This window comes from Canis lupus, chromosome 36 (genome assembly GCF_011100685.1).
Source record: "Canis lupus familiaris isolate Mischka breed German Shepherd chromosome 36, alternate assembly UU_Cfam_GSD_1.0, whole genome shotgun sequence".
NCBI lineage: Eukaryota > Metazoa > Chordata > Mammalia > Carnivora > Canidae > Canis > Canis lupus.
The window spans coordinates 24465467-24486149 of NC_049257.1; the positions used below are offsets into that span (position 1 = coordinate 24465467).

A 20683-nucleotide genomic window follows, 5' to 3' on the forward strand; every position below is an offset into this window, starting at 1 on the left:
CATGGAAGATAAATTTTATCTTCTTTTCCCATTTGAAAAATAGTTCATACTTATTTGGAAAATTTGGAGAATAAATAAAATTTGGGGAAGTTGGAAATTTTCATACATATTCCCAATAATACCCAAGACAATTGATATTTAAAGTGTCATACTTCCTTCACACTTTTGTCTGAGTATATTTTACACTATCATAGTTATGTAATGCTTATAATTTTGCAGGTTCCTTTTTATTTAACATTTTAGCATAAGCATTATGCTGTGTTTTGTGCAACAAACACTATGACCAGCTACTCTTCTAAGCTTGCAGAAATTTACTGAGTCCCATAAAATGCAGAGATTTTAGCATTATTCTAAAAAAGCATTACCTTAAAAATAGCATTACTCTTAAAATCTAATATGATAAACCTCCCTAGCAATGGCAGAAAGCTGTCACATTTGCATGAAATGGATCATCAGTCTCACAGCTTTGGATACCATCCACATGCTGATAACTCTGAAATTATATGCTCATGTCTCTCTTCTGAATTCCAGACTTGTATAGTCAACTGCCCACTCCGCCTTTTCCTTTGAATAAATCAGTCTCCCTTCATACCCCACTAAGCCTACTCCACTAGGGGTCCTTATGGCTGAGTTAATGGAAACTCGACAATGTTTCCAGTTGCTCAAGCCAAAACTAGGCATCAATCTTTACTTCTCCATTTTTGTCACACGCCAACAGCCATTTATTAGTAAATCCTCTGGGCTCTACCTTCAAAATCTAACCACTGCCCACAATCTCTACTGATATCACCCAAGTTCAAGTCACTGGTTTCCCTATGCTTGATTGCATTAGCCTCCTATCTGGTTTCTGCTTCGGCTCTTGCTCCTTTTAATACTACCATCAATCCAGCAGCCACCAGAATCCTGTTAATACCTGTGAGATCACATCTCTCCTCTGCTGGAAACCTTGCAGTGGCTTCCCATTTCACTCACAGCCTAAGTCTTCCTTGGATTTAAATCTACGTGATCAGCACCACACACACCCCCACACTCGCCCACCCCACTGACTCCCCGCGCCAATTCCTGGTCTCTTGGGCTTCATCGCTGACTCCTGCCTAGGGAGTCCTTCTTTCCAGCTGCCCTGGACTCCTCCTATAGATACCAGAACTCTCCTGCCTCAGGATATTTTTACTTCTTGTCCACCTATTCTAAAATGCTCTTTCTCCAAATAATCACACAGCCCCCTCCCACAGCTACTCCTTTCCTAGTCACCCTATCCAAAATTCAACAGCTACTTCCAGCTCTAGAAACCATCCATCTTCCCTCCCTACTTGTTTCCTCTTTAGTATTTACTTTGGGTGGCCTTGCTATATAGGTTTCTTATTTATCCTGTTTAATATATTCTTTCCCCACTAGAATGTAAACTAGAATGTAATGAAAATTTTTAAGGGCATGGATTTTTGTCTGTTTTGATTGTTGCTACATTTCCAGGACCTAAAACAGTATCCAATGCACAACTCATGCCAAATAAATATTTGTTGGCTAAACAAACCTTCTGAGGCAAATTATGTGGAAATCTCTTATACCAGAGATAGCTAATTTTAAAATGAGGGTATAGTGGGAAGTAGCAAGTAGAAGGTATTCAGAGACAGTGCAAAGCAAAGTAGCCTGTACAATGATGAGGTGCCCCTGAGCGTCATTTGCCAAAAAAGGTAGCAATTCTTCATTTTAGGAAAAAGTCATTGACATTCCAATTCAAGGTTTTTCGTGGATTCCATTCTCCCTCTAAAACTCAGGGCAGGGTTGCATGTTAGGTTCTAACGATAGAGCCCTTCCTGTGTGTCAATATGTAACTCAGGAACTTTGTGTAATACATAATTCTCTACATCTGGTTCTCATACCCTTTCTAAGGAAAAAGTAAATCACAGAATAAGAATATTATGTGTCTAAGATGTTGTATTGTCAAACGAGCATGTGTGAAATGTAAGTAATTATGAATATACCAAAGTTAATTTTGTGCGGTGACCTATTGATTTTCAGCATGATCATTTGCACCAGGCTCTATTCCAGTATTCAAAATTTATATGGTTTGTATAAGAGTTGAAATAACTAAAAATAAATTTTAAAAACATAAATATTTCCATTTTTTATTAAGTGCCTCCTAAGAATAAATAGAATTAAAAAAAAGTCCAATAATAAGACAAATTAATGTTCCATAATAATGAAAAAGAGAAAAGTTTAAATCTGCACAAAAGGATTATTAAGTGAGGTTAACTTGTCAAATTCAGTTGTCAAAACAAAGCTGTCTAATAATAATTTTAATTGTGTATAGTGGGGAAAATTTGTAGACTTAGACACACACACACATATATGTACATACTAAACTGCTTATTCAGGTCATATTCTAAACCTTAAGAAATGAACTTAAATGGAAGCAAAAGTTAAGACTTCATTTCTATTTGCTAACATTGCTCCACTACAGGGACAATTTCTTATTTTTTCTGAAGGCACTAACACAAATTTTGGTGATTATTGCTGTATGCCAGGCCATATGCCGCACGGCATAGTATGGCATTTGGTAGGCTAACTTTGTAGCAATACAATTTTAGATTTTTGAAGATATACACACATATGAAAGTTATCATGATAGTAACTGAATTTTTACCCTGATGAATTATCTATATATGTCATTTCAAAACCCATCCCCTTAAAAATAGACTGTATATATTTTACAAAAAAGTAGTACAACTTATAGCTTTTAAAATGCCATTTCCTATTTATCGTGCAAGACCATATTCAGTTTTCTTGTGCAGTTTTTTAGTGGCTAATTACTGAAAAAAAAACATTACAATTGTAATCATCTATGAGAATATTATCGTTATGTGGAAGCTAGACATGAGCAGTAGAAGGAAAGCCCTGAGGCAGAGTCCCAAGTCCTTGAAGAGAAATGGGAGAGACAGGAGCTGGAGACAAGGACAGTGATTTAGAAAAAACAAAAACAAAAAACAAGAAACTACACATTATATGTCCAGAAGCTCAACATCCTGACCTTATTGCTCCTAAGACCTTGGCCTGACAGATCAAGAGCCACAGATGCCTAACAAGCCCTCTTCTCTTCCACCTCTGCCCCAGGGTAACCCCTAGACTCTTTATAATGCTTTTGCCACCCTCCCCTCTTATGGAGAAAGGCTACCATGACTGTTTGGTACTAACCTTGTAGGGTCAAATACTCCCCCTCCCAACCTGTTGGGAGGACTTTCCCAAATGATTGGAAACAGCCTCCATTAGAGACCACCCCACTGTAGGTCACAGCTCCTTCCAGAGAGACCCAATAATATCCAATCCCAAAACAACGTAGGGGCCAGTTTCCTCTAATCTGCCCCTTCTGAGCACAGATCCCCACATATATCATCTCTTGGGGAATTCAAGGACCAAGACCTCTGTTCACACGATATACAAGGCCTTTCCTCTCTAACATTATGATATGAAAACACTCTGCCAAAAACTGATCAAATTGAAGAAAAATACCATTATGAAAATAAAACTCCACAATATAATGTTTCTTTCTTCAATCAGTAATTTTCCTGAGTCTATCATAGACAGTTGAAGTAATTGCTTAATCATCTACGAAGACATTAGTAACATCTGGGAATTCTCTTCAAGATATGAAATCGCTTCTGTTAAAGTTAAGGACAAAATATGAAATGTTTGTTCTGTTCCAATATAACAAATTTCACTATCTCTTTTAAAATTGATCATCAAAGAGCTGAGCCTTAGCTAATCATACACCATCACACCCCTAGAATCCTACTGTTCGACCTTGTTAAACTTCTAGAAATTCCCTTCCTGAGATTACCAAATAAATTTATACTTTAAGGAGAATTTTTGTCAAATTGAATCTGTACAGACATCAAAACAAATTTGCATCCCTTACTCTATTTAACAAAAATGTATTGAGACCCTTGATGTACTTGTCATTGCTGTATTCCTCGAAATCAAGAGTCAACCAGATAGAGGTGAAGCAGGGAAGATGGAATTAAGTAATTATGAACTTCCAGTTAGCCAGACTGAACACGGCCGTGTTTCACTGCTTCCTCCTGAGCGGCCACTCGGGCAACAGTAAACATACACAAACGCTCAAGGACAAAGGGAATGAGAAAGAACAGGTAACAGTATGATTCAACAAAATTGAGAAAAATGGAAAGTAGGTGGAAAATTGGTAACTGGCTAAGGTTTCAACCTCTCTCTGCTGAGGGCTATGATGGGTAGGAGAAGTGGATGCTGGGGGCAGTGGGAGGGTCAGTTGGAGATAAACTGAGGAGCACCTCAGAATTTCACAAAAATCCTGGAAGAGATAGCACCTCTCACCTGGCATCAGGTGTGTAAGTCGGGGCTGAAGACAACTGGATTGATTAAGAGGCCCTTGTAGTCTCTCTTCCAGCCAGGTGGTTACTCTCTGGTGATCTGGAACCCATGAGGCCCTACGGGGAGACAACAGGACCAGTGAAGGGAGGAATGAAATCTTTTCTGCTCACTGGAAGATACTCTGTCCCTTTCACCTCAGCTCCCAGAACTCTTATTGCCTACCTTATACCGTCCACCCCCCTGTCCCAAGGCAGGAGGTAGAAAGTTCCCCCTCTGAAGAAGCTGACAAGCCCAGAAGAAAATACCCATCAATTCTGGCAGTGGGGGGTTGCCAGAGAAATGGTCTGCTATGCCCAGTCACTCACAGTGGGTTTCACCACTTGGCAAGGTCCCTAAGGCACACGGAAGTTCCAGTTTGCCTTCTAGGGTCTCACTTTTAAATATGAATGGATGGATGGCGAAAGATCAGGAGATGTAAGTAGAGGGGATCTAACTTGCAAGACCAGAGCAAAACAAAGAAAGAAGAAAAGAAAACGGGAGAAAACAAAGACCATATCATGAAACAGAAGATACTTTCAAGCAACTGTAATCTCCTTTGAGAGATAAGAGACGTGGCACTCATGAAACGAGGACAGATTGCTGCTTTGAAAGAAAGTGAGGTAGCATTCAGAGAATAAAGAACTCCTATAAATTAAAAATGTGAAAACAGAGCTTATGAAGTTTGGGAGATAAAGTTGAGTAAATCTCTTGTCAAGCAAAACAAACAAAAACTGACAGTTCACAAAGACGAGGAAAATATTCACGGGGGGGAAAAAAAGGTCAGTAAGAGAATCGTTTCAGGAGATGCAAGATGTCTAATAGGAATTGCAAAATGAAAGAACTGAGGAATAAGAGGCGAGAAAATGATGGATAAAATAACACCAGAAATTTTCTCAGAATTGAAGTACACGAGTTTTCAAATTAGAAGAGACCAGGGAGCTCCCAGTCCAATGAGTAAAAACTGGCCTCCCAACAAGCTCCCTCATTATTAAATTTTGAACACCAGGAATAAAGAGAACATCTTCAGAAAATCTCTTCATGTGAGAGAGAAGAAGCACACAAACCAAAAAGCAACAGGCCGCACCCGAAGAACGAAGAGTCAAATGACATCATAAATTCTCAAAAACAGTAATGGAGACAAGCCTTCAAAATTCTGACTAAAAATATTATCTCCAACCTAGAAGTAGGTACCCAAGGACACTATCAAGCAAGCGTGAGAGGGGAACAAAAATAAGTTCATTCACAGCTTCCACAATTTTTTGCAGAGATCTACCCATTCTGGGGAGAGTTCTGGAGAATATACTCCCGCAAACTTAACTGGGTAAGCCGGGGAGGAGGTAGGCCTGTGATCCGAGAAAAATCCCAGGCCAAGGTGAGGAGAAGAGCCGGGGTGCCAGCGATGCCCCAGGCCTGGAGAGGAGGCCTAGATGGAGGGAGAAAGCTAGAGAGCACCCGACACGAGTGCACCCAGGCCCCGGGCACAACTCCAGGGCCGAAGAGGAACCGATCTGCTTTACCAGGGAGGAGACCTTTCCCATACAGTTCAGGGATGAACGAGCCATGGGTACAAGGAAGCGAAACAGACCAAATTTTATCTTTTTTTTCCCCCCCCAGACCAAATGTTAAGCTATAAAAGGAAATTACTAACCTTCGGGGCAGGGGGGGGCGGGCAAAAGAGGTTGTTTAAGAGAGGAAAGGAAGAAACTAGAACCCACCCTGCAGCTGTGCGGTAGAGATTCTGATGGCAACGGTGTAGACTAGTGATCAACTCACGAAGACTGTTCATTTTTCAAATTGGCCGATGAGGGTGCGGTTATCAGGGAGCGAGGAGGACCTTAATCCCTTAGAGTAGGGGGGTCAGGACCTGCTGCCCACAGTCTTCGAGTCCACGAAGAGCCGGGTGCGCTGTCACCAAGGGATAGGACGGGCCCTGCTGGCTCCACCGTGAACACCGCAGTCCTATTTAACTTTTTAAGGTTAAAAAAAAAACTTTTTAAGCCATAGGTATACAGTAGTGTTTGAATAAGAATTAAAATTGTGTAAATGCCAAGAGCATTATCGTACCACGTAGGAAGGAGGCGTATTAGGCATCAGGAGAGGGAGCCCTAAGGTGACAGAAGGAATATATTGGTTTTCTCTATTTTAGGTTGGATTCCCAGTGAGAGGAAGAATTGTGGGGAAGACGGGGGGACGTTGGTGGGAACGACACCCTGAGGGAGGAAGAGGAGCGGGACAGGCCAAGGGGAGTGAGGCCCAGAGAGCCCCGGGTTGGGGTGGCTCTTCGAGGGGTCCCGAGTGAGCAGGGGAGCTTTGGACGCCCTTGGCCAGTCACCAGATGAGGCCCGAGCCTGGAGAGGGGGGATTCCCATGACATTTAAGTGAGGTGGCTTCCTCTGAAGGAAGGAGATTCCTCGAGGGGGGCTCTAAGCCATCGGCCAGCAGGGCCAGCAGCTAAAAATCAGCGTGTGGCTCCTGACCCCCGCTGCGGGTGGGTTTGGGGGGCACCTGCGCACCTGCGGACGTCCTTCTCTCGTTAATGGAGCAAGTTGCAAAGTGTTAGACGTCGATTTGGGGACATTTATTTATTTTTTAAAGATTTATTTATTTATTCATGAGAGACACACAGAGAGAGGCAGAGACACAGGCAGAGGGAGAAGCAGGCTCCATGCAGGGAGCCTGATGCAGGACTCAAACCCAGGACTCCGGGGTCACGCCCTGAGCCAAAGGCAGACGCTCAACGACTGAGCCACCCAGGCGTCCCAATTTGGGGCAATTTAAAATCCTTTTCCGGCAGTCCTGGTGGCTCAGCGGTTTAGTGCTGCCTTCAGCCCAGGGCGTGACCCTGGAGACCCGGGATGGAGTCCTGTGTCCAGCTCCCCGCAGGGAGCCTGCTTCTCCCTCTGCCTGTGTCTGCCTCTGTCTCTCTCTCATAAATAAGTAAATAAAATCTTTTTAAAAAAATAAAATCCTTTTCACATCTTTTGGGACAACAGCTACAAGCCCTTTTGACATCGTAGAAGCTTTCAGCGACGCAGCGCAGTGTTGGTGGGCTCCGAGGCGCTCCGAGCGTTCCGGGGCCCGTGCTTCTGCGGGCTAATCCTGGGGGAGCACAGTTTCCCTTGGGAACTGCCCCCCGCCTGCCCACGGCCTCATGTGCACCTGCCGCCCGCCAAGTCAGAGGGTGGACAGGTAGGGACACAGGGGCGGGGGGGGAGCGGGCCCTGAGCCTCCGCAGCTCGAGCCTTCCCTGGTGCCCCCGGCCTCCCCCCTCGGCTGTTGCTCCCACCAACTCCCTTCACCTGGATGGGCTCCTGGGGTGGGGGACAGTCCATCCCCGAGGCTCCCGGGTGCGTCTTGCGGGTTTATAGAGAAGAGAGCAGAAAGGGGGAAGCCCCAAGGTCTGCAGCCGAGGGAATGCCACCCACTGACCTGTGGTTTCTGGGAGATGCTCATTTTGGCTTAGCACCTGTTTACGGATTGGCCAGCACCTGGCCTTCCTTCCCTAGGCCACCGGGAAGGGGGCCAGGGGGCCAGGGGGCCTCTACCTCACCCACCTGCTCTGGAGGCACAGGGTCTGGACACTGGGGACTGCCTGTTGGGAGAAAACTGGCGCTGCTGCAGCCTCGCGGGAAGGCCGCAGGACGGGAGAACCCCCCCTTGCACTGGGCACTGCCGGGGCAACTGGGGAAGGTATGGGGCGAGTGGTGAAGAAGGAAAGCTCCCGCTCAGCCTGCCCCGGAACGGCAGGAAGGAAGCGCACAGTAGGTCCGGGTCACTAGGACGCACAGCAGCGGGCTGTGGGCCCAGCCGGAGCTTGCCTTCAGCACGAAGAGAGCTGAAAGTCCGCTATAACTTTGTAGCTACCTGCGTGCACGCGGGATATTTGCTTTGATGAAATCAGCTAATTCTAAGTGGATGAACCGGCATGTTCCTTGGGGGGAATCTCAGTTTCTTTGTTTTTCATCTCCCAACACTCTCTATGCATGGGCATCCCCAACAGTAAGAAAGGTGTGTATGTGTGCGCGATCCTCCCACACAGCAAGGCCTTGTCCTGAATATTTAGCTGCCGGCTCATTCCAGAACCTTTAGAACTCCTTTAAGCGTTCTGATCGCCTGGTGGATTTTGATTTTTAGCAAAATGCTATTTACAAAGAGTTTTAGATAAAAAGCCGTGCATGCTTTTGAGCCATCTTAGAATCAAAGGGCCGTTAAAAAGTATTTATCCAAGTAACTCTATCACCTGGTGCTAGATAGGCCGCTCCAAACAATTAAATAGTAGAGGTAAACGTATTTAACATGAGTTTGATGGTAAATGGCCCAAAACATCCAACGTGCCTAACTTCAGAAGAGCCCCGGGGTTAACAATATTTCGTGTAAAAGTCAAATTTCCTTCCTCCCTAGTCATAGTTTTGTCCGTCTCTATCATCTGTTGCCAATATTTGGCCCTTGTCACATTTTCTCCCATTGCTAGACAGTTCTGTGATGAGTTTATCATTGTTACTTTATTTTGGTCACAAAGCATGAGTAATTCGTTTCTCGATTGATCGGTGCTGCTTGGAAGTGCCACATCAACTGCAGCCGAAGCTCATCTTTTGCACCCTGACAGCCCTGGTACCTAAAGCACCATCCGCCGTGAGGAATTGCTGAGGTCTGGGTGGGGGGAGCTCTCGACTGACCCCATTGACCAAATGCAGTCAGCGACGCCTTCGCACAAGTCCACGCTACGGAAGCTGCTCTTACCGTGAAGCCAAGGTGCGCGTGTCTCGCACGTGGCTAGCTCAGTGTGCAATCAGTACACAACCGTTCCACTGCTTTTGCGTATCCGCTCCATGTGCTATGCAGACGCTTCTGCAAATGCCACGCTCCAAACCACAAAGTGGAGAAAACTGTCTCCCTCCAAGAGATGCTGAGAAATACACGCGTCACCGTGGCCCATCGCTTGCAGAATCGGACTCGTGTCACGTAGGAAAATGCACACCCACGTTGGCACCGGGTGAATGCTGTATTGTCGGTAGGAGGGGGCTCAGGTGTCCTTATCTAGGAAGTGGCAGGTGGTCTAGCAACACAACTGGCAGCTCAGTTTACCTTTTGCAGAGCGTCGCAGAGCACAATAGTCACCTGTGTAGGTTGTGGCGCTCAGACAGGGATGGACCTTATTTCCACACCATTCCGCGGGGGTTCAGCAAGTTGTCTCGCGTGCTCACACCGAATACCATTCGGAGGCCCATCCCACTCAAGTATTTATCTCTACCAGTACCCAGTATTAGTAATAATCCATTAACTATTAACAACCCTTTAACTACCAGTACCCGGTATTATTAACAATCCGTTAACTGCTCCAGGTTTTGTGAATACCAGCATACTCGAGCTTCTGTAGGCATGGTTACAGATGACCCTCTACTCTCTAACTTAGAACTGTGGACTCTATGAAAAGACACCCACACTGTTCACTGGAAATGAATAAAGTGATGCCTTGCATTGAGAACTATGTACCATCTACCTGAGAGGAAACCGTAATGCAATACACTTTAAAAACCTCAGAAGGATGGTTCTGGTACGAATTGACTAAGCAACGCCTCCTCGTGAGGATGTAGCAAAGCCCTTGGCCACCAGGGAGATGCCCGGGGCTGCGGCAGGCTCCCTGCCTGCTGAAGGTCTGAATCCCACTCCTGCCTCCTTCAACAAGATCAACTCTGTCGTCGGGGCTTCTGATAGCAGATGCAGAAATTGTCAAATTCTCTGTCTACGTCTGCTCTACAGATTCTTTATCAGTGTTCTAGAAAGACCAAAACGGTGGTGATTTATCTGAGGTTGTTTTCATAAGCAAAGCTCTACCCTCTGAAAAGTAAAGAAAAAAAAAAAAAAGTACACTCTCCTCATTCATTTCATTTGAAGCCTTGACCAACTTTCAGGGGAATGACCCCTCTCTGTTTACCGTTTTGTACAATCCCCCACCCCCACACACACACCCCTAAGTTTTAAAGTAGCAGCTGGAGGAGTTTTATATCTCATCCTGACTTTTGGCAGGATGAGAACAGAACAGCTTCCAAGGCTTGATATAAAATAACAAATTCACCCTTTGGGATCCTTCTTTTAGACTTGCAGGTTTGCCTCCCCGACACCATCCCAGCTCAGGTGACTTGGGCCTTATTGTTTAACCATTTGGTGAGCACTTTTCCAAAGGCTGCCTATGTAGAAGCAGAATGGTTGGAAATCAAAATTATTTAGATCTTAGTGTCAGCCCAAGCAACTGATTCTCTTTGGTCTCTTAAGAGCTCACAGGCATTAGAGTCACGTGGACTGCCACACAGAAGGAATCCATTTGACCAAATTTTGGCCACGCAACCAAAAATTGGTTCCATCAGAACCTAGTTCAGTTAACGTTCTGTAAAACAGAAAGACACAAAACTGTAATTTGTCTCATGGTCTCCTCTCTTCTCTTATATAAACATCCACTGGCTGTCAATCAAGTCAACGCTTAGAAACTTTCTAAGGAAAAATAAACATTCGCAAACTGAACTGAAACACAAATCACTTCGATAGCTTCAATTTGTACCTCGGAAAGTGTCAAACTAAACTAATCACAGTAGGAATTGCTGGAGTATTAATTCTGGATTTGAAGTTATTATAATTTTTCAATGTCTGTCTCACATTTTTGGCTGTCTGTCAGATATAATTACCTTGGAAATCCCATCTTCGGTGTTAGTTCTCTGTTGAGGGCCTCAGGGGAACTGCTATAAAAATGAATTAGTCCCATGAAAACAGAGTACTTATGGGTGTTTTCTGCATGGTTCTTGGACTACAGAGTAGAGGTTCTATAACCTTGACTTGACAGGAGCGCAAGGTGGCAGATGCACAATATTGGGGAAGGCAATGAACACAGACTCACAACGATGATTCTGCGTTGCTCCCTCCATCCCGATCCTGACTCAAAAGCCTATAAGGAAACATGGGCACGATTCTCAAATTATACGAAAAATCAGTTTACTGCCTTCTTCTTTATTTGGGATCCGTAAACTTCATTTTAGACAACTGCCCAAAAAGGGAAAATATCAGTCTTCTTTCCTATTTCATTTAGTGCTGTTTTTGTGCTGTCGCTACTAAAAATTCTTCCTTCCCTAAGCACCAAGTTCTGGAGGAATAGAGCAAAGCGGTTAAGACCAATGGTTCTTTTGCAAAACCGAAGCTTTCTTATTGTATGACCTTGGGGAAGCTATTGAACCATCCAACCTCAGTCCTCTTATCTGTAAACTGAAAAAAAATGATAAACTGAATTCACAGAAATGAGGTTAAATGAGATAAGGCATGCAGAGACTTAGCGCAGTTCATCATCACTAATTTTTTTTAACAAATCTAAATTATGAAATATGTTCCTTCCAGTACAGGTTGCAGGACGCCGTATTTATTTTTTTAAAGATTATGTTGAACTTATGGACTCTTCTAGTACTTATATGGGCTAGGAGGCTTTTGCAGTGAATGTGTTCCCATTTACTACCTCAATTACGTAAATTGCAAAATCCAGTTTCTCTCTATATGGCAAATTACGTACAATAGATATCCCATAGGTGTGCGATGATGCCTCCTTATCACCACATTTTCACAAAAGACAGTAAAGATGATATTAAGCAGGAAGAGTTGGGAATGCTGCCCATTAAGGGGTCCCAGTTCTGTTCTGGGCTTCTCCTCAAGAAAGTATCCATCGCTTTCAAATAATAGCATAAAAGGATAACTGAGGTATGTTGTGCGAAGCCTTTAGGAGATACAGGCCCCCATCTAAATAAGCCCGGATTTAGGTCGACTCATCATATACACTGAATAGGTGGCCTAAGTTGATGACGTGCCCGTGTGTCCTCAAATCCACTTACTGGGTGGCTGGTCTGGTCCTGTGCTTGGACTGGGCACAGAAGACAGGCATACTGGAGGTTACAGCCCAGCGTCAAGTGGGAGAGACAGATAGTAAACAATGTATGTTGTGAGTTGTAATATGTCCTGTGAAGAAAACAACCGGGGCACGGCGGATTTGCACAAAGGGTAATCACCCACCATAAATAGCCCGAGAAAGCTTCTATGACATTGACATTTAGGTTGAGATCCGAAGACTGGAGGTGTCAGCGATGTGACTCATCGGGAAGGAGGTATTATGGACTGACTATTGGTGTCCCTCCAGGATGCACGTCGAAATCTTCGCCATCTAGAGGATGGTATTAGGAATGGGGCCTTTAGGATGCGATTAGGATTAGATGAGGTTGTTAGGGTGGCGCCCGCAGGGATGGATCTGGCCCCCTTTGCAGGGTTCCGAGAAAGCTGGCTTGACCTCTCCGCTCTGCGGGGAGGACGGTGAAAGCCTGCGGCCGGCCACCTGGCGCCCTGCTCTCGGCCCTCCGGCTCCAGAGCGGTGACATACGAAGTTCTGTGGCTTGTAAGCCACCAGGTGTGGAAGGGGGGCTTGTGGGGGACCTGTTAGAATAGCCCAGATTGACTAACCCAGAGGCTTTCTGCAGAGTGCTGAGAAGCCAGGCAGGAACTGCTCCCCGGGTGACTTGCTTGCACAAGGGGGGTGCCTTCCCGTGCCTCCCCGGAGTGTCACAGCCCCGTGCTCCCAGACCTCAGTGTCATTGCAGCTTCCAGTCTAAAAACGACTTGTCTCACCCAACAGGACAATTAGAAAGCGTAACCTTCCCCAGAGACGGTGAAGAAGGCTGGGGCTGGAGCTGGTTTCCAGAAGGTGCTGCGGGCCCAACAGAGCCAGCTGGCTGCGATCTGCAGAGAATTCAAAGGCGAGCAAAGCCTCCGTTTCAGTGAGCCAAAGGCTGTACCTTAGTTAAGGTTTCAGAGCCTGCGAGTGGGCTACACCACCAGGAGCCTCAACCGGGGCGGCCCGTCAGAGTAGAGCGCCAGTGCTCACGAGAGAAGTTGCAGGCCTTGGATCACTGGGAAGAGAATCATTCTTGCCAGCTTGCGAGAAGGGACCCACAGATAGCATCACTGATGCAACAGATATTTATTGGGTCACATCAGGGTACAAAAACCCACCAGGAGACAAAGATATCTGCCCCCAAGGAGCTTAGACTGCGGGGCTGGGAGGGTGGGGGGTGAAAAGATGGGCATCAAGGTTTAACCACAAATAAGTAAATGACAGAGTCTGGGAGGGAAGGAAGGAAATTATAAAATGAAAAAGAGCAGGAGAGGGAAGCTGGTGCTGGGAAGGGACAATTCGCAATAGTAAACAGTGGTTGAAGCCGGGCATCCTGGCAAAGGGGCCGTTTCAGCCAAGATCTGAAAAAGATGAAGGAATTGGTCAAGGGTGTATCTGAAAGAAGAGAAAGTTCTCGGTTAAGAGTATGCAGCTCAGGGCAGCCCCGGTGGCTCAGTGGTTTAGTGCTGACTTCAGCCCGGGGCCTGATCCCGGAGGCCTGGGATCAATCCCACATCAGGCTCCTTGCATGGAGCCTGCTTCTCCTAAAAAAAAAAAAAAAAGAGAGAGAGAAAAGAAAGAAAAAAAAAGAGTATGCAGCTCAGGTATTGTTGTAGGCACTTACCCTTATGTTTTTATGTAGTAGAATGAATATTTCCTTCATTCACATGATAATTATACATATGTTAAAGTACGTTTAAAGCACGAATTACTGTTTTCAGGCAAATCCTTTTCCTGCCTTCAAAAAACGCTAGGTGAAAAAACCCTTCCAGGAGTCATTAGAGATGGATTTCCATGGCTTCTTGGACCTTAACTAACAATCACCAGCGAGATTCTGGATCCCAGAGTAGGCAAAACAAAGGAAGCAGCACCCCTTACAAAATACTGCTTTGTAAAGGATCATTTCTGTCCTGGCATGTTTCACATTATATTAGGTAATTTAGAGGAAATAAATATGTCATGAGCCCTCCCTGAGGAGTAATTAAAAAGTCATTTAACCTCACATCCAACTTTCACTTTTGACTTTGTAATCACAGGTAAATTCTGCTTTCCCCAGCTCTAAGGCAACTATTAAAAGCTTATGAGGAGGCCTGGAGGAGGGAAGGACAGCTTCCCCACGACCTCTTCCTGCCACCCCAGTTGGGGAGGTTGTCGTAGGGAAGTGGAGGCTAATTCAGTACCTAAAACGGGTTCATTCTTGGACCAAGATGTGTTACATGTTTTTTCCTGCGTAAACACAATCCGGTCAACCACTGATGCTTCAAAAAAGAGATCTGTAGGTTTTTTGAATGGTGGGGGTGGGGACAAAATGTGGTAACCCGAGCAAGAACACGGTGTCATTGTCGAAAGAGCCAGTCAAATCTTAAGGCAGCATTCATGGAGATACGGTGTCCAGATCCCAAAAATAACATACTCCCTGTATTTTGCATCCTCCCTGTGATGTCTAATAAAGGTTTTATGAGCATCGCATTGTAAAAGAGACGTTAAGGAATAGCGGGTTTATAGGATCACGACACCAGTGACGTAGGGGTACAGAAACTGCCATATAAAGGAATGGTTAATGACCACAGTTAGAGACAAGAGAAAGCAGAACCCTTAAATATTTGGAGGGCTGTCATAATGGTCATCACGGACCTTTTTAGTACATTCTGTATGACAGAATGAGGCCCCGTGGTAGGCAGATAAGAAGCAGCAGATTTTGGCACAGGGTAAGAAGAAACTCCAAAAATTTAGAACTTTCTAGATAAGAGCATGACTTATCAGCTCGTGAACTAACCTCTGGTTGTTAGAAACATTCAAAAAGAATCTAGATGGTGACCTATAATCAGAATTCCCACATATAATGGAAGCCTGTTGTGTAGGGCTTGACCTCTGAAGCATTTTCCCATATTCACGTTCCTTGATCTTATGATGTAAGACACAAGCCACAGCTAATCAAAAACCCCTCCTCTTCTGAATCCTACGTGTCACATAAAACTTAGTGTAAATTTAGGAAACTTGATTTATGTTTCTGTTGGTATTATCATCCAAGCTATCATGCATCAAATAAAAACTCTCGAAGTGACTGTTGAGCGAGTCAGCTTTCTCTAATGACAATGATAAAGTGGGTTGTTGTAGTTCCTGATGTATTGTCTTTTATCTCCACGCACATCCCTTTTGCCCTGCTTTGTGATGACAGAACTAGGCCCCGCAGAGCCCGCGCTCCCCTTTGCCAGCTGGCTCTGTGCTGGGTCCTGCCTATAGAGGGAGCTGCAGAGAGACTGCAAGGCGGGAAGAGGCAGGCGGGGCGTCCGTCCTCCTTCTGCAGTGCTCCCTGCCCCAGCTGGGCATCCACCCAGCAGCCACTGGGCTCCTGCAGTAGCCACGGCCTCTCTTCACACATCTGGATTTCCCCCTTTCTTCTTGAAGCTTCCTTTCTATTTTGCTCTCCCCTAAGTTCTAAGAATCCTTCTTTCTACCGTGGCCACCTCAGAATGCCTTTGGTTTTCCATTTACCTGTTGGAGGAGTTAACCGTCTTCAATCTAGTTGACAATTCTTTCTATTTCTGTTTTCCTGCTCAAATCACTCTTGGAGTTCCCCTGCCCTGATCGTGCCCTGACTCACACAAGACTCGACAACAAAAATACAGCAAAAGCCAATTCAAAGCCTCTCAGTATTGGTTCCCCGTGAAGCTCTCACACAGTAAAAGGGGACGTTATTCTCCTTCTCCTGGTTTTGTGATGAGGGGGTATGTGGGGGGGTGGAAGGTGGCTGGAAATGGTTTAAAACCTGACTCACTGGACTTCAGTTCTGTCCTAACAGAAGAGCTTGATGAGTATCATACACGTCCATAGTCTTACTATAGCGTACCTGACTGTGGCCCCAAAGGACGGCTTACAAATATTTGAAGCCCTTATTTGTGGGAGGCCGAAGCTTGATGTGATAATCAGTCCTGTAAAATCTCATGATAAAAAAAGAAATTAATACACGTCAACACTAGCTACTTGGGTGTCAGATTTAACTACATCCAGTGGTTATGGGAAGGACGCTGAAAACTCAGGGTCTCTTTCAAGTCTATGTATCAGAGAATATATTAGGAATTTGGCAGAAAATATTGTGTACTCATGTTTGAGTATAAACATATACAAAGTAGAAATGCCCAGTCACCTCTATGGATCTCAATAAACTCTAGGTACCTGTAACTGACCCAAAGTATGTGACACGAGATAATGATGTCCAGAAACAAGTGATATGAGAGAAGAGATAAGAAACTTTAAAAGCGAGGTACCTAGGGGGCTCAGTCAGTTAAGCATCTGCCTTCGGCTCAGGTCATGATCTCAGGGTCCTGGGACTGAGCCCCACGTTGGGCCCCTTGCTCAGTGGGGAGTCTGCTTCTCCTTCTCCCTCTGCTCCTCCCCCCTGCTCCTGCTCTTTCTCTCAAATAAATAAATACAATATTAAAGAAACTTTAAAAGCCAAATGTTTACTGTCTCTCTCCCCCTGCCTGCGAAAGAAAGACTGAGTTGCATGGCTAACACTTGTTTGTTGTGTTGACCTAGAGGCGTGGTGGGACTGGAGGTGACAGGTACAGACATAGAATTCGAGAGGCGAGATGATTAGAGTGATTTGGCTCTGCAACAGAATGAAGCCTGGGGAGCAAAGAAGGAAGCAAATAAAAGGCCCTTTAGGTGTTGAGAGAGAGAGAGAAAGCAGAAAGGTGGGTAAAGAGAAGTAGAGATTGATGTAGACGATCAAGGAAGAGACCAACGTTGGGGAGGGGGAGGACTCAGAGGGGAGGTGGGGGAAATTAAAATAAAGGTAGGGATGTAGGGGAAAGATATAAAGAAAAATTTAATATGTTTTCCTCTCTGATGCCTGTTTAATACTGCCCATAGTGCCCTCAATAAAATGTAATAAAGTTTTCTATCGCTTTTCAAGATTTTGTCTGTTTTAGTTGAGGTGACGTGTTTCTTTTGTATATAACAGGAGAAAAGAGGAAAGTCTCAAGATGGCCCAGTTATATTCAAGACCCAATTGAAGAGGAGAAAAAGCATTTCCAGACCGTGGTACACCTTTCTATTACACACTTTTGTTACATATCAGTTTTCCATTAAAAAAAAAAAATCCTACAACTTGAAAAAGTAGTGAATAACTGTACCTCTTTGTCCTATGTTTGCTCCTTTATTTCTATGCCGGCTTCATAATACAATTCAAATGTATCCCTTACTATCCAAAGATGTCAAAATAGTCCATATGTAAGAGCCGGAGCTATTTAGGATATTATTTGAGTTACAGGGTGATCTATTGTGAAAAATCATAAGACTAGTGTTTGGTAGCATTATTTACATGGTCAGGATCATAGTCTTCAACAAAATAACAAATACTAAAATCCAAGGGAAATACAGGAACACACATTAGTTAATATATTTCATGCTTTATTGTGCCACGTTTTTTTTCAATATCTGGAACAAACACCTAACACTTGCTTAGGGGTCAGGGGACGAGATACCAGGAGGAGGACAAGATGAATAGCACACAACCCTGCCGTCAGTCTAACGGGCGAGAACGGTTTAACTGTGGCCCGGCAGAACTGATGAGCCTTTGTAACTACAGTGTCTGATATTTTATAAACTGAGGTCTTCCTGTTGCATGTGTAAGAGAAACTATGCAGGCCGTTTGGAGGCCTTCACCTTTTATTATACAAAACGACCGCCTCCCAGTATTGTGGGTTCTGCTTCCAGTGATAGAAAAGTAGTTCATATAACAACTAACAAGGAGAAACTTTGGACAAAAAGTTTTTTTTTGTTGTTTTGTTTTTTTTTTTTTTTTAAGTTACCAGGGCTGGGTCTAGGGTGAGGTGAGGGAGGCACTCATCTCAGGTACAAAATGTAAAGGGTTCCCAAAACTCCATAATCAAGAGAAATACTCTTCTAACGTGGTATGCTTTAAAAATCAAAACCAAGGGGCGCCTGGGTGGCTCAGTGGTTGAGTGTCTGCTTGTGGCCCAGGGCCTAATCCTAGGGTCCTGGGATCGAGTCCCACGTCGGGCTCCCTGCATGGAGCCTGCGTCTCCCTCTGCCTAAGTCTCTGCCTCTCTCTCCGTGTCTCACGAATAAATAAATAAATAAAATCTTAAAAAAAAAAATCAAAACTAATGCAAAAACCCCATGATGAATGTAACACCAAAAAATTTTTTTCTAAGATTTTATTAATTTATTTCAGAGAGCAAGTGAGAGAGCGAGCATGAGTGGGGAGAGGGACAAAGAGAGGGGGAGAAACAAGCTCCCCACTGAGCAGGGAGCCCACTGGGGGCTCGATCCCAGGACCCTGAGATCATAACCTGCGCTGAAGTCACACGCTTAACCAACTGAACCGCCCAGGCGCCCCCAAAATATCAAAACTGTAAAGAAAAATAAGATCAATGTTACTGATTTTTTTTCCCCTCTGCCTCCTAATATGACTCAGCACAGCACTGTTACCGATTCCCGTCCTTATTTAAAATGTTGACATTCCTCTCACTTCTAAGCTAATCACAGTTATTCCTCCGGCAAGTGTCAAAAATGTGAGTGTGAATGTTAGCATTTCAGCAGTGCCGGACGTTTCCTGACCATGTAGGTTAAGTACCAGTTTCAGGGCTTTGCCTGGCAATTGGTGTTTGGCCTGGCCTGGCCTGGCATAACTCTAGCCTGGAACACTAGCCGAGGGCTTGACAATCTGAGCCAAAACCACTGCAAAGGGAGTCATTGCCTCGTGCACCACTGAGGAAAGGCTCCAAAAAAGTAGGGACAAAAAGCTTTCAGAAACGGCCTCTCCCCTCAGGTTATCTGAGTGCAGTCCTACAGAATTGGGGGATGGGACGTGGGCCCAGAGATGCCCTGCTGGGTCCTTCTCAAGGAAGCAATCGTGCCCAATGCAATCGGCCTCCAGGTGTCACCTGCAAAGGGAGGAGCAACTCTCCCGAGAAGGCCCGCATCTGCGGGAGGACCAAGGCAGGAGCTCAAGGGCCCCGGCATCTGGTCCAAGGCAGAGGAACTGGAAAGGGCAATAGCCCCTGCCCACCCCTGCTGCACTGGTCAAAGACTTGTTCAGTTCCTGCCTCTGCCGGGTCCGGCCTCCTCTCTGTCCTTTGACACCTTGCACTCTAAAACCCATCTCCACGTTTGCCTCCGGGAAAACCTGACCCAACAGAGGCAAACTGGATGACATTTTTCTTTTTATGATTAGTATTTGAACAACAGAAAAACTTATGCAAAAAAAAATGAATAAACATACAAGTCTATTTGTAACATAGCTCTTTGAACACTCTCGATTTAGATCTGAATTATCATAGTTATAATTAGCGTGCATATGTGATTTTAGATTTCGATTTCTCGATTGATATCAAAGTACAATACCTTGTAGCAAATCCGTCCACATGTTTGTCTTTTGTAATGCTCTTGTGGTATTCCGTGGTGGATCTCTTAGCTGTCTCCAAATTTATGGCCCTAAATTTTTTTTTTTTTTTTTTGCTGCTTAAAATAGTGCTGTTATAAATATTTTTGTACAAATTGCTTTCTTTTTTGATTAATTCCTTTGACGATTGCTTTTCTAGAGTTGGACCAGACTCTTAATGAATATCAGCACTGGGACCAGTTAGCAGAGGAGAATGAAAGAATAAAAGGGAAAAGAACAAGTTATCACATGACCACCAGCTTTTTCTTCTTCACATGTGAAGGATGTATATAAATGGGGTGTATATAAATCTAAGACAACCTGAAATTCCATCAGGTCCTGGATAATTTCATTTTCCCTATGAATCTTCTTGAATAACCCCACTTGGCACTAATTTGTACTTGGAATATGGATATTGAATCAATTGTAGCACCATTATCCAAAAGTCTAGTTCACAGAGTATTAGTTCACCAGTGTTTATTTACTATGAAGGGGGGGGAAAGTTCAGAAGATGAACAATTTGTGGAAATGTTACACATTAGGTTATCTTCTTAAAGATTAATAATGTCGAAGGGACTATAAAGGCAAAATTCTTGCAGCAAAGAAGCTTACAAAATTTATTTAATCCACTATCCAGTACAACTAATATTATAAGAAAAACGGTTCATGAAACGATGGCATACATGGTGTCATAAAAAAACTTTTAGAAGGAATTTATTATACATATATAAATAATATCCATGTAGCTATCTTCCTAGGAAAGCCCACTTATGCTCTTACGTTAGTACCCCCTCCAGCACCTATCACCCATCCAGGAAAATTTTAGATGTTTTGCAAAGGTTTATGAAGTTACATTAAACATCTGTTAAAAATCACTTTGTTCATCGCTAGACATTTATATAATATAGTTTTGAAGAAAGATAACAGCTGAGGGGAGCTACAGAAAAAAAATAGAACTTATGCTGAATTATTTT

At 44.3% G+C, this 20683-nt stretch overlaps 2 long non-coding RNA genes across 6 annotated transcripts in view; one reads left to right on the top strand and one right to left on the bottom strand.

Annotated features, from left to right (window-relative positions):
• Positions 1–4860, bottom strand: part of LOC111094258 — a 160216-nt gene extending 155356 nt beyond the window's left edge. For all 5 annotated transcript variants that reach the window (XR_005384815.1, XR_005384814.1, XR_005384813.1 and 2 more), the window contains exons 1-2: positions 4710–4860; positions 4348–4460 (exon numbers count right to left, since the gene is read on the bottom strand). This is a non-coding gene — a long non-coding RNA (uncharacterized LOC111094258). The remainder of the gene's footprint in view (positions 1–4347; positions 4461–4709) is intronic.
• LOC111094259 overlaps positions 1–20228 on the top strand; it is a 172036-nt gene extending 151808 nt beyond the window's left edge. The window contains exons 3-4 of the long non-coding RNA XR_005384818.1: positions 17265–17344; positions 19870–20228. This is a non-coding gene — a long non-coding RNA (uncharacterized LOC111094259). The remainder of the gene's footprint in view (positions 1–17264; positions 17345–19869) is intronic.
• Positions 20229–20683: the final 455 nt, after the last annotated feature.